Source organism: Tachyglossus aculeatus, chromosome 3, assembly GCF_015852505.1.
Source record: "Tachyglossus aculeatus isolate mTacAcu1 chromosome 3, mTacAcu1.pri, whole genome shotgun sequence".
Classification (NCBI taxonomy): domain Eukaryota; kingdom Metazoa; phylum Chordata; class Mammalia; order Monotremata; family Tachyglossidae; genus Tachyglossus; species Tachyglossus aculeatus.
Window position 1 is genome coordinate 87,572,087 of NC_052068.1, and position 12,219 is coordinate 87,584,305.

At 47.0% G+C, this 12,219-nt stretch overlaps 1 protein-coding gene across 3 annotated transcripts in view; it reads right to left on the bottom strand.

Moving 5' to 3' along the window:
* Positions 1-12,219, bottom strand: part of CTIF (cap binding complex dependent translation initiation factor) — a 385,876-nt gene that overhangs the window by 104,493 nt on the left and 269,164 nt on the right. The window lies entirely within an intron of this gene.

Here is a 12,219-nt window from a genome sequence, read left to right on the forward strand (position 1 = left end):
TGTAGCTGTGAAGTGAGGGAAAAGCTGGAATCATCTTCGCCTTTTCTCTCCTCTCTTATAGAGAGCTCAGTTCTTAGATTTTTGGGGTGTTTTGACTTGAGAAAAAGATTATTGGTCTATTAATTTCAAGCACTCACTTTCCAATGCAAATAGGTGTGAGAGAAGAGGGAGAGGGGGAAAAGAGAAAGTATGGGTTCTAATCCTGGTTCTGCCACTTGTTGACTGTATGACCTTGGGCAGGTCACTTCACTTCCCTGTGCCTCAGTAACCTCATCTTTAAAATGGGGATCAAGACTGTGTGCCCCATGTAGGAAATGGACAGTGTCCAACCTGATAAGTTTGTATCTGCCCAACTCTTAGCCTGACACATAGTGAGCATTTAACAAATGCCATTAAAAAATGGTAGTTAAACGTCTCATCAAGCAATACCTCCTGACAATTGGTTTTAAGACATTCAGTCAACGATCTCCTTCCTACTTGTCCGTTGTCTTCTCCCATCGCACCCCAGATCACTCTCTTCATTCCTCTCAATCTAATTTACTTAACTGTATGCCTTTCTCATCTCTCCCACTGAAAACCTCTTGCTCACACCATTCTCACTGTCTGGAACTCCTTCCACCTTCATAATGGACAGAACAGAGCTCTCACCATCTTCAAAGCCCTTCAATCAATCAATCAATCATATTTATTGAGCGCTTACTGTGTGCAGAGCACTGTACTAAGTGCTTGGGAAGTACAGGTTGGCAACATATAGAGACAGTCCCTACCCAACAGTGCGCTCACAGTCTAAAAGGGGGAGACAGAGAACAAAACCAAACATACTAACAAAATAAAATAAATAGAATAGATATGTACAAGTAAAATAAATAAATAGAGTAATAAATATGTACAAACATATATACATATATACAGGTGCTGTGGGGAAGGGAAGGAGGTAAGATGGGGGGATGGAGAGGGGGACGAGGGGGAGAGGAAGGAAGGGGCTCAGTCTGGGAATCTCAGTCTCAGTCTGAAATCACATCTCCTCCTCCTCTTCTGGAGGCCTTCCCCGATTAATTTCTAATTTCCCCTTCTTATATTCCCTAACTACCACACTGAAGGCAGGGATTGTGTACACTTACTCTATCACACTCTCCTAAGTACTCATTAAATACCACTGATTGATTGATTAATTCTTTGTGCCACCTAAGCATATGTGCTACTTCTGTACTTATCTTTATACTCCATTAAACCCTCTGAGCTGCAATTGTAGTGTCTGTCTCTCTCAGTAGAATGTAATCTCCTTGAGAGCAGGAATCATTTCCCCCAATCTATTTTACTCTTCCAAGAGCTCAGTACACTGCTCTGCACAAAGTAGGTGCTCAATAAATACTATTGATTGAAAAAGAGAAAGGGGAGAGAGGAGAGTAGGATGGAGGAAAGGAGAGCAAAAGAAACATAGAAAGCAAGCAAGAAGAAGGAAGTCCTAATCTCTTTAGACAGGGATTGGTGTTCCTCATAAATAATAACCAAGGTGCCATTACAGAAATAGCCCAACATATGCTCTGGTGGAGAGCATTTGGCCCATAGCCTTCTCTCAGGCTCTATTGCAGACTCACTCTTCAACCTCCAAGAAGCAATTTTGTTTTTGTGACACAGGTTACCAATGTGGGAACATGGAACTTGAGGGGGAAGAGAGAAGGAGAAACACCCTCAGATACTCCTTCGGAATCACCCTGGAGTAGATTATTTCAGCTGGAGGAGCCCTCATGAAAAGGGGGGTTTAAGTCTGGCAGGGGTCCCAAGTCTTTGGGGTGCTTTACTCCATCTTGTCTCAGTTCCTGTGCTGAAGAGGACAGTTGCCATGAACTGACTCACTGTGAGAACAGTTAGGGAGGATGTTGGAAGTACACCAGCGTTCTCAGCTGGGCAGCGGCCAAAGTCCTTCCTAGGTGGTCACTGGTTTTACCAAGTGCCCCCTCCCCGATCCCCACTGCCTAGCAAGTGAAGCTTCCAGTGGCTGGGAGGGCTTCCTGGTATCATCTGGACATGTCCCTTGGGCCTCTTCAACATCCAGCCCCTGGCTTTTCCTCCACTGGGTTTAAAACCCCTCTCTCCATCGCCCAATCCTGAGCAAACTGGTGTTTCCCAGCTAGGAACGGGGAAGGCTAAATCCAAACCAGAGCTTTAGTGAGACTGTCAGTCCCTTAGTTCACATCGAGACAGCTGCTGTGCCTTCTTCACACTCGAGAGATGGGTCTGTCTCCAGCCCGAGTTATTGAGACTGAATCTCCGGATTTCTATATGTCAGCCAACAGAGACACAGACGCTGTCTTGGTTGGAGGGTGGGAGCTGGGGGGAAAGAAGCCCTACGGAAGCGTATGTCTTGAGATCCAAACAAGCCTCGTCATGAGCCAAGCTGTGAACTTGGGTGGCTCCTCATGGGAAATGAAGCCAGGTGCCTTCTGGGTGGGTTGCCCGTTTGGGTCTGTGCCTGCGATGGCAAGATGGCCCACCAGCCAACTTACTGTCGAGAAAAGCGGGGAATATTCAAAGAGCATACCCCAGTTGTTTGAGGGTGAAAAAAAGAAATGAATCTATAACCCGGATCTGTTGCGCATTTCTACTGCACCTGCTAAGTCTCATCAGGATGAGCTGCAGGGTGGAGAAAGCGGTCACTATGTATTGAATGCTGGCAGGGCAGTAGCTGGGCTGCCACCCTGAGCTGTTGGCAGGCCCCTTGACTCTAAGCTCATTGTGGGCAGAGAATGCATGACTGTTTACTGCTATACTGTACTCTACCAGTACAGTGCTCTGCACACAGTAAATGCTCAATAAATACACTTTAGAGAAGCAGCGTCGCCTAATGGATACAGCATGGGAGTCAGAAGGACCTGGGTTCTAATCCCGGCTTCGCCACTTGTCTGCTGTGTGACCTTGGGTAAGTCACTTAACTTCTCTGTGCCTCAGTTCCCTCATCAGTAAAATGGGGATTCAGACTGGGAGCCCCATGTGGGACAGGAACTGTATCTGACCTGATAACCCTGAACCTACAACAGCACTTAGAACAGTGCTTGGCATATAGTAAGTACTTAACAAATACCATTATTATTATTATCATCATTATCATTATTATTATCATCATCATCAATAAATATCTGAGGCAGCTGCCCAGCTCCTGGTGCCCTGTGAGAACACAAAATGTGGCATGAAATGAAAATGGTGCTAAAGCTGAAGGGCTCTGTCTTTGGTATCCAGACATTGCGGGAGCCATGGGTGACGGGGGAGGGAATGTAGCGGTGGCGAGCAGGTACTGTTCACCTTAGCTGAATCTGGTCCACATGTTTTGTTTTGTTTTGTTGTCTGTCTCCCCCTTCTACACTGGGAGCCCATTGTTGGGTAGGGACCATCTCTATATGTTGCCGACTTGTACTTCCCAAGCACTTAGTACAGTGCTCTGCACACAGTAAGTGTTCAATAAATACGATTGAATGAATGAATGGACTCACTGCCTGTTCTGTTACCTGATCTGAACCAGAGATCACCTCTTCTGCCTTCTTTAATTGCTTCCAGCCAAAACTTAAAGAAAAAACAGCTTATCATGCCGGACACCCCCTTAATCTATCTTCTGAAATCCCCTGCCCAATTTCATAACTGGAGAAGCAGCGTGGCCTAGAGACCTTGGGCCTGGGAGACAGAGGGACCTGGGTTCTACTTGCCAGCTGGGTGACTTTGGACAAGTCCCTTCACTTCCCTGTGCCTCAGTTATCTCATCTGTAAAATGGGGAATAAGACTGAGTCCCATGTGGGACAGGGACTGTGTCCAACCTGATTACCTTGTAACTACTCCTTCTCTCAGTACAAGGGTCTGGCATATAGTATGTATTTAACAAATACCTTCAAAAAATAAATAGTTGGGTGAACAATTTTTCACAGCTAAAGGAACCTAAGAAAAACAGGTCCTTGGAATCTTTCTGGAAGAAGTGCTATTTTCTCCATCACATCAAACATAATCTTAGGATTGATCTTTTTTTTCCAGGAAAGGTGAAGCAGCATGGCCTAATGGAAAGAGCACAGGCCTAGGAGTCAGAGAACCTGGGTTCTAATCCCAGGTCTGCTAACTGCTTGCTGCATGACTTGAATCACGTCACTTAACGTCTCTGTAATTCACTTTCCTTACCAGTAAAATGGGGATTCAGTATGTGTTCTCCCTCCTACTGAGACCGTGAACGCCACGTGGGACAGGGCCTGTTTCCAACCTAATTAACTTGTACCCAACGCAGTGCTTAGAACAGTGTTTGAACACATAGTAAACGCTTAACAAATATCATAAAAAGAGACTTTTGGTAGAATTCCAGGGTCTCTGCTGACACATTTCACTCCCATTTGGGTTAGTCCTTGTCTTCTGTGGGCTCTCAGATGCCTCTCACACAACTCTAGGGTCACAGAATGCTAACCTGGTTGGGGCAGCCACAATAAAAATGGCACTTGGTCTCTAGGGCCACATACATTGACCATTTCAAATTTCCAACTCAACCTCCCAAACCAGGACTGACAAGGGACCAAGATACTGAAACTACTTCCATTAACAATGCAGGCAGCGAACCCCTCAAGTTCAATCAATGGTGTTTATTATTCACTTAGTAAGTGCAGAGCACTGTACTAAGCATTTGGGAGAATACAACAGAGTAGGTGGACTGAATCCCAGTCCTCAAGGAGCTTACAACCTAGTGGGGGAGATGGACATTAAGGGTGTAAGTCCTGTCAGGATGAGGGTAAGGTGAGTGTCAAAGTGCTTAATAATAATAATACTAATGGTATTTGTTAAGCACTTACTATGTGGCAGGCACTATACTAAATGCTGGGATAGATACAAGGAAATTGGGTTGGACACAGTCCCTGTCCCATACGGAGCTCACAGTCTTAATCACAGTCTTGAGAAGCAGCGTGGCTCGGTGAACAGAGCCCCGGCTTGGGAGTCAGAGGTGATGGGTTTTAATCCCAGTTCTGCCACTTGTCAGCTGTGTGACTTTGGGCAAGTCACTTAACTTCTCTGGGCCTCAGTTACCTCATCTGCAAAATGAGGATTAAGACTGTGAGCCCCACGTGGGACAACCTGATCACCTTGTATCCCCCCCAGCGCTTAGAACAGTGCATCACACATAGTAAGAGCTTAACAAATACCATCATCATTATTATTATTAGTCCTCATTTTACAAATGAGGTAACTGAGACAGAGAAAAGGAATGGTCAAACAACAGACATGTGGTGGAGCTGGCATTAGAACTCAGGTCTTTCTGACTCCCAAGCCCGTCGTGCTCTACCCACTAGACCACGCTGCTCAGTGCTTAGTGGGTATGCATTAAGTGCATAGGTGACTTTAAAATAACACTTTTGTTTGATGGAAGGATCATGTAGCTTAATGCTTTCTGAGATGGGTGTGGGGGAAAAAAGGGGTTGTTAGGGAGGGTGGATGGGGAGAGGTGTGGGATATACTGTTCAGAGGACCTATGGTCTAATGGAGAAGTGTCACAGTCACTAAGATGGAGCCTCCAGGAGGGACGGAGGGTCCTGGTACACGTTGGATTTCAGTCCTCTGGTAGGTGCCAAAACTGGATGACAGAAAATGAGTTAGACGAACGTTGCCAACTCAAATATTCTCCGCTTAGATCTCCCGCTGGGGCCAGGAACTAAGGAACAATGCCCCAGCCCTGAGGGTCAGGCATAAATAATAATAATAATGGTATTTGTTAAGTGCTTACTATGTGCCAAGCAGATGGGGGAGTCCACTATGGTGGGCCGGGAGCAATCTGGCAAAGGAATCCAGTGGGGAGCTACCAGATACTCTGAACCAGGTAAGAAAGCCACAGTTTACATGGAACATTGTGCTCTAGTCCTTCCCCAAGGCTGAGCTTCAGTTCACTTCTGTGACACAGACAGACTCCCTCCCTAGGGGAGAGGGAGGAGAGGAAGGAGGGAAGGAGGGGAGAACGGGCTCAGCTCTCGGACAAGAGGGGTGCTCTAAGGGTAGGTCTGGGAGCTGAAGGCCGAGCTAATGGGCAAACACAACCATCAGGCAGCCTGTGTGTCACTGCCCTGGAAGCTGCCCCAGGTATCCTTCCATGAGGGAATAAATGATCTGAACATCTGAAGATCTGCCCGATGGAGCTTGGTTTTTCCTGTTTTGCTCTCTGATCCCTTCTCTTCGGCTCAAAGTCCTTCCCGCTCTAAGCTCCATGGCTCTGCCCAAATTGATGGCCTCTTTCTCTTCCTCCTGCCGTGGCACCCCCTTCTCAGATTCGGGATGTCCCAGGTAGTGTCAAGACTCCCTCTACCCCTTCTCCACCATTCGCTCACTTCATGAGGAAGGGGGCCCCATTTACTCGCTTTCCGCTTAGGCCTTGCCTTTGACGGTGAGCCTCATGTTGGGTAGGGACTGTGTCCAACCTGATTCATTCATTCACTCGTATCTATTGAGTGTTTACTGTGTGCACAGCAATGTACTAAGCACTTGGAGAGCACAATTTGGAAACAAACAGAGACAATCCCTACCCAACAACGGGCTCACAGTCTTGCATCTGCCCCAGGGCTTAGTACACAGAAGCAGTGTGTCTTAGTGGATAGAGCACGGGCCTGGGAGTAGGAAGGACTTGGGTTCTACCCCCGGCTCTGCCACGCGTCTGCTATGTGACCTTGGGCAAGTCAGGGATTGTCTCTATTGCTGAATTGTACTTTCCAAGCACTTAGTACAGTGCTCTGCACACAGAAAGCGCTCAGTAAATACGATTGAATGAATGAATGAACTTAACTTTTCTGTACTTAATAATAATAATAATAATAATGGCATTTATTAAGCACTTACTATTTGCAAAGCACTGTTCTAAGTTCTGGGGAGGCTAAACGGTGATCAGGTTGTCCCACGGTGGGCTCACAGTCTTAATCCCCATTTTACAGATGAGGTAACTGAGGCAAAGAGAAGTTAAGTGACTTGCCCAAAGTCACACACCTGACAAGTGGCGGAGCTGGGATTTGAACCCATGACCACCAACTCCAAAGCCCGTGCTCTTTCCACGGAGCCACGCTGCTTCTCCAGTACTTCAGTTATCTGAAATGTAAAATGGGGATTAATACTATGAGCCCCATATGGGACAGTGACTGTGTCCAAACTGATTAACTTGTATGTACCCCAGCATTTAGAACAGTGCATGGAATAAAGCACTTTAACAAATATCATTATTATTATTATTATATATGGTACAGAGTAAGCACTGAACAAATACCATAATCATTGAAAATTAGTATACCACTCCTCTCTCCAGGAAATGCTACCTAACTTTGGTTTTATTCACCCAGATCTCTTCTGGTTGTCTTCCTACATCTAAGGGTACTCTTTCTGTCTTTTATGCCAGCTCTTCTTCTGCCTCTCTCCCACAACATGAGTTCCCCTCAAGGCTCTAATCTGAGTCCCTTCTCTTTTCACTTTAAACTGATTTCCTTGGGAGCCCATCTGTGCCGATATCTTCAGCTACCACCTCTTTGGGACTTTCAAATCTATTTTGCAATCCCGTACCTCTCACATTTCCTCTTGCCACATAGATGTCCCAACCTGAACTCATTTTTCCTTCAAAGCCCTCTCCTTTACCTAGCTTTTCCTTCACAGTTGACACCACCACCCTCCTCTCCACCCCCAAAGTCCACATCTTAGTATTATCCTCGACTCCTTCCTCAATTCCAACTTTCATATTCCACCTGCAGCTAAGTCCCATCGATTTTCCTCAACAACATTTTCCGGATCAACCCAAATAGCCACCACCTTTGTCCAGTTGCTCATCATATTGCAACTAGACTATTTTATCTACTTCTTCACAGATTTCCTGGCCTCTGCTCTCTCCCCCTTCAGTTTTATACATCATTTTGCTGCACGGATCATTATCTATGTCATTCTGCACATTTCTTTACTCCTCCCCAAATTCAATCGTTACCCACTCTTCTCTACTAAAGTAGACACTCATGACCATTGGCTTTAAAGACCTCCATCAGCACTCTTTCCTCTTACCTATCTACTCTCCTCTCCCACTACACCCCAGCTCACACTCTTAATTGTAACACTATGGTGCTTTCCCAAGAGCTTAGAACAATGCTCTGCATATCCTCCCCTGCTTAACTTCCATCTTCAACCACTCACTCTCCACTGGTTCCTTCCCCTCTGCCATCAAACATGCCCACGTATCCCCCATCCTAAAAAAACCCTCTCTTGACCCCACCTCCCCTTCTAGTTATCACCCTATCTCCCTCCTACAATTCCTTTCCAAACTCCTTGAACGAGTTGTCTACACATGCTGCCTTGAATTCCTCAACACCAACTCTCTCCTTGACCCCCTCCAATCTGGCTTCTGTCCCCTATATTCCACGGAAACTGCCCTCTCATAGGTCACCAATGACCTCCTGCTTGCCAAATCCAACAGCTCCTACTCTATTCTAATCCTCCTCGACCTCTCAGCTGCCTTCGACACTGTGGACCACCCCCTTCTATCCAACCTTGGCTTCACGGACTCTATCCTCTCCTGGTTCTCCTCTTATCTCTCTGGCCATTCATTCTCAGTCTCTTTTGCGGGCTCCTCCTCCCGCTCCCATCCCCTTACTGGAGGGGTTCCTCTTGGTCCTCTTCTGTTCTCTATCTACACTCACCCCCTTGGTGAACTAATTCGCTCCCACGGCTTCAACTATCATCTCTACGCTGATGACGCTCAAATATACATCTCTGCCCCTGCTCTCTCTCCCTCCCTTCAGGCTCATGTCTCCTCCTGCCTTCAAGACATCTCCATCTGGATGTCTGCCCGCCATCTAAAACTCAATATGTCCAAGACTGAACTCCTTATCTTCCCTCCCAAACCCTGCCCTCTCCCTGACTTTCCCATCATTGTTGACGGCACTACCATCCTTCCCGTCTCACAAGCCTGCAACCTTGGTGTCACCCTCGACTCCGCTTTCTCGTTCACCCCTCACATCCAATCCGTCACCAAAACCTGCTGGTCTCACCTCCACAACATCGCCAAGATCTGCCCTTTCCTCTCCATCCAAACCACTACCCTGCTGGTTCAATCTCTCATCCTATCCTGACTGGATTAATGCAACAGCCTTCTCTCTCATCTCCCATCCTCCTGTCTCTCCCCACTTCAATCTATACTTCACGCTGCTGCCCGGATCATCTCTGTGCAACAACGCTCTGGGCATGTTACTCCTCTCCTCAAAAACCTCCAGTGGCTACCAATCAACCTACACATCCAGCAAAAACTCCTCACTCTCGGCTTCAAGGCTCTCCATCACCTCACCCCCTCCTACCTCACCTCCCTTCTTTCCTTCTACAGCCCAGCCCACACCCTCTGCTCCTCTGCCGCTCACCTCCTCACTGTGTCTTGTTCTCGCCTGTCCCGCCGTCGACCCCCAGCCCACGTCCTCCCCCTGGCCTGGAATGCCCTCCCTCTGCACATCCGCCAAGCTAGCTCTCTTCCTCCCGTCAAAGTCCTACAGAGAGCTCACCTCCTCCAGGAGGCCTTCCCAGACTGAGGCCCCTCCTTCCTTTCCCCCCTCTCTCCCTCCCCATCCCCCCCACCCTACCTCCTTCCCCTCCTCACAGCACCTGTATATATGTCTGTACATATTTATTACTCTATTTATTTTACTTGCACATATTTACTATTCTATTTATTTTATTTTGTTAATATGTTTTGGGTTTTTTTTATCTGTCTCCCCCTTCTAGACCATGAGCCCGCTGTTGGGTAGGGACCACCTCTATAAGTTGCCAACTTGTACTTCCCAAGCACTTAGTACAGTGCTCTGCACACAGTAAGTGCTCAATAAATACTATTGAATGAATGAATATCCACAGCAGGCTCTCAGTAAATAGTACTGACTGCCTGACTGATTGATAGGCAACTCCTTTGGTGTGTTTTCCAGGAGATTCTGTGGAGTGCAATCAATCAATCAACTGTATTTATTTATATTTTAAGTGCAGTGCCCAGAAGACATGGTGGAGGGACAGTGTGGTCCAGTGGAAAGAGTTGTGGCTCTGGGATTCAGGAGATTCCAGTCCCGGTTCTGCCACTTGCTTGCTGCATGACCTTAAACTCCTTTACATCTCTGGGCCTCTAGATCCTCAGATGTAAAATAAGGATAAAACACTTGCTCTCCTTCCCTCTGAGACTGTGAGCCCTTCATGTGTCTGAATTGACTAGCTCATCCCAACCCCAGTGTTCAACAGTGCTTGGGGCACAATAAGCCCTTATGAAATACCATGATTAATTTACGGTAGAAAACCAACTCCTCAGTTTCTGCAGAGAAGAGCCAGCAAATTCTTTCCAGGGGAGAGGTCCCTGAGTCCATTTCTCCATGGAAAAGGAGGGTCAAATGACCGGAAGACCTAAGTTTTAGCAGTGAGACAACGCCTACTGGGGGACTGTGGGGTTTTGAGAACTATAAACTAATGCTTCTCCATGGGGACTTCTGAGCACTTTTTTCAGGTTTTTTCAGACCAAAGGCATTGTTTTCCAGGGAAGTGGCACTTGAAACCTATGGACTGTAGTTGGTTAATTCTATCTGCTAGAACTTCTTTAGGAAGAAGACAGACCCCTCCATTCTTTCAACTTCCACTTCCTCCCACCAATGACTTAGACATTTGGATAAAGCTCTGGGTTAAGAAACTACGCTGGTGGGAGCCTATATGAGAAACAATAAGGCCCCCGACCATGAAATGAACAATATGACAACGTGTTTGCTTGTGCACCTATTTCTTGGATGCATGCCCCTGGGGGACATGCTCCTAAAGGACTATGGTAGCTCCTGAGGTGGCCACTAGCCAGCATCTGGGAGTCACCAACCTCCTTAGGGAATGATGCCTCCTGATGCTCTCAAACAGTTCTCCAGCCCTGTCTCCACTCAGCCCGGGGACTAGGAGGGACCTCTATTCATTCATTCAATAATATTTATTGAGCTCTTACTGTGTGCAGAGCTCTGTACTAAGTGCTTGGGAGAGTACAATATAACAATAAACAGACAGTCCCACCCCACAACAATCCATTCATTCATTCATTCATTCAATTGTATTTATTGAGTGCTTACTGTTTGCAGAGCACTGTATTAAGCACTTGGAAGAGTACAATACAACAATAAACAGCCAGATTCCATGTCCATAACAAGCTTGCAGTCTGGGGGTGGGGAATAAAAATACCTTGATTTGCTATAGCACTTTTATTACCAAAGCACTCTCACATTAATTAGTTCATTTCACAACCTACCTGACAACCCTGTAAGGTGGGGAGACAAGGCAGCTATTATTATTCCCATTTTACAGATGGGGAAACTGAGGTACAGGGAAGTTAGGTGACTCACCCACTGCCACATGGGAAGCTAACAGCATGGCTTAGACTCAAACCCGGATTCTCCGGCTTCTAGATCGGCGTTCTGCCACTTCACCACACCGCTTCAGAGAATGTGTCTGTTTACTGTGGTACTGTTCTCTCCCAAGCACTTAGTACACTGCTTGATAAATACAATTAACTGACTGACTGAACGCGAGGTTGGGGTCCACCTCTAACCTGGATGCCCCATAGCCACCCCGCTGCCCTCATCCAGGCCCCTAGCCCTATATGGGGATGGGAGAAGAGGGGAGTCAGACCTGGTAGAATCTCCCATGTTCAGATTTGTGCTAGCTTTGTAGCCCTTGCAGCCTGAGACCGGAAGACTGCTGTGACCCCAGAGATGTATCTGATGCCGGGCCTCTGCCACTGGGTTTGGTTTGTGCTAGTTCGACTCAGCCTCGCAGGCTTAGGACTTGCAGTGTGGGGCTGGCACAGGCAGGATTGGCCAGAGCCCCAAGAACCACTTTCTTGGGCCTGAACTGGATTGCCTGCTGTCAGGGGTTTCGGTGGACCCATTGCCATTTACCTAGCCATGAGGCTCCTATGTCTGGCATTACCATCGTGTGGCCCCTTGTATGACTACACATGTCATGGTTCCAGCATAAGAGTACCAAAAGGGGTGAAGGGACATTGGATTCCAAGAGGGGATAGGTGGTTCCTTTCCATAAGGGCAGGGCCCCATATTTTTCCTGAATCTCTATTAACCACCTAACGTCTAAATACTCAGCTTGCTACCATCTTCTCCTGTATCACACTGACAAGGGTGTATGTTGGAATATACGCTTATGAAGTATACTATGGTGGGGTGAGAGGTGGAAGGAAG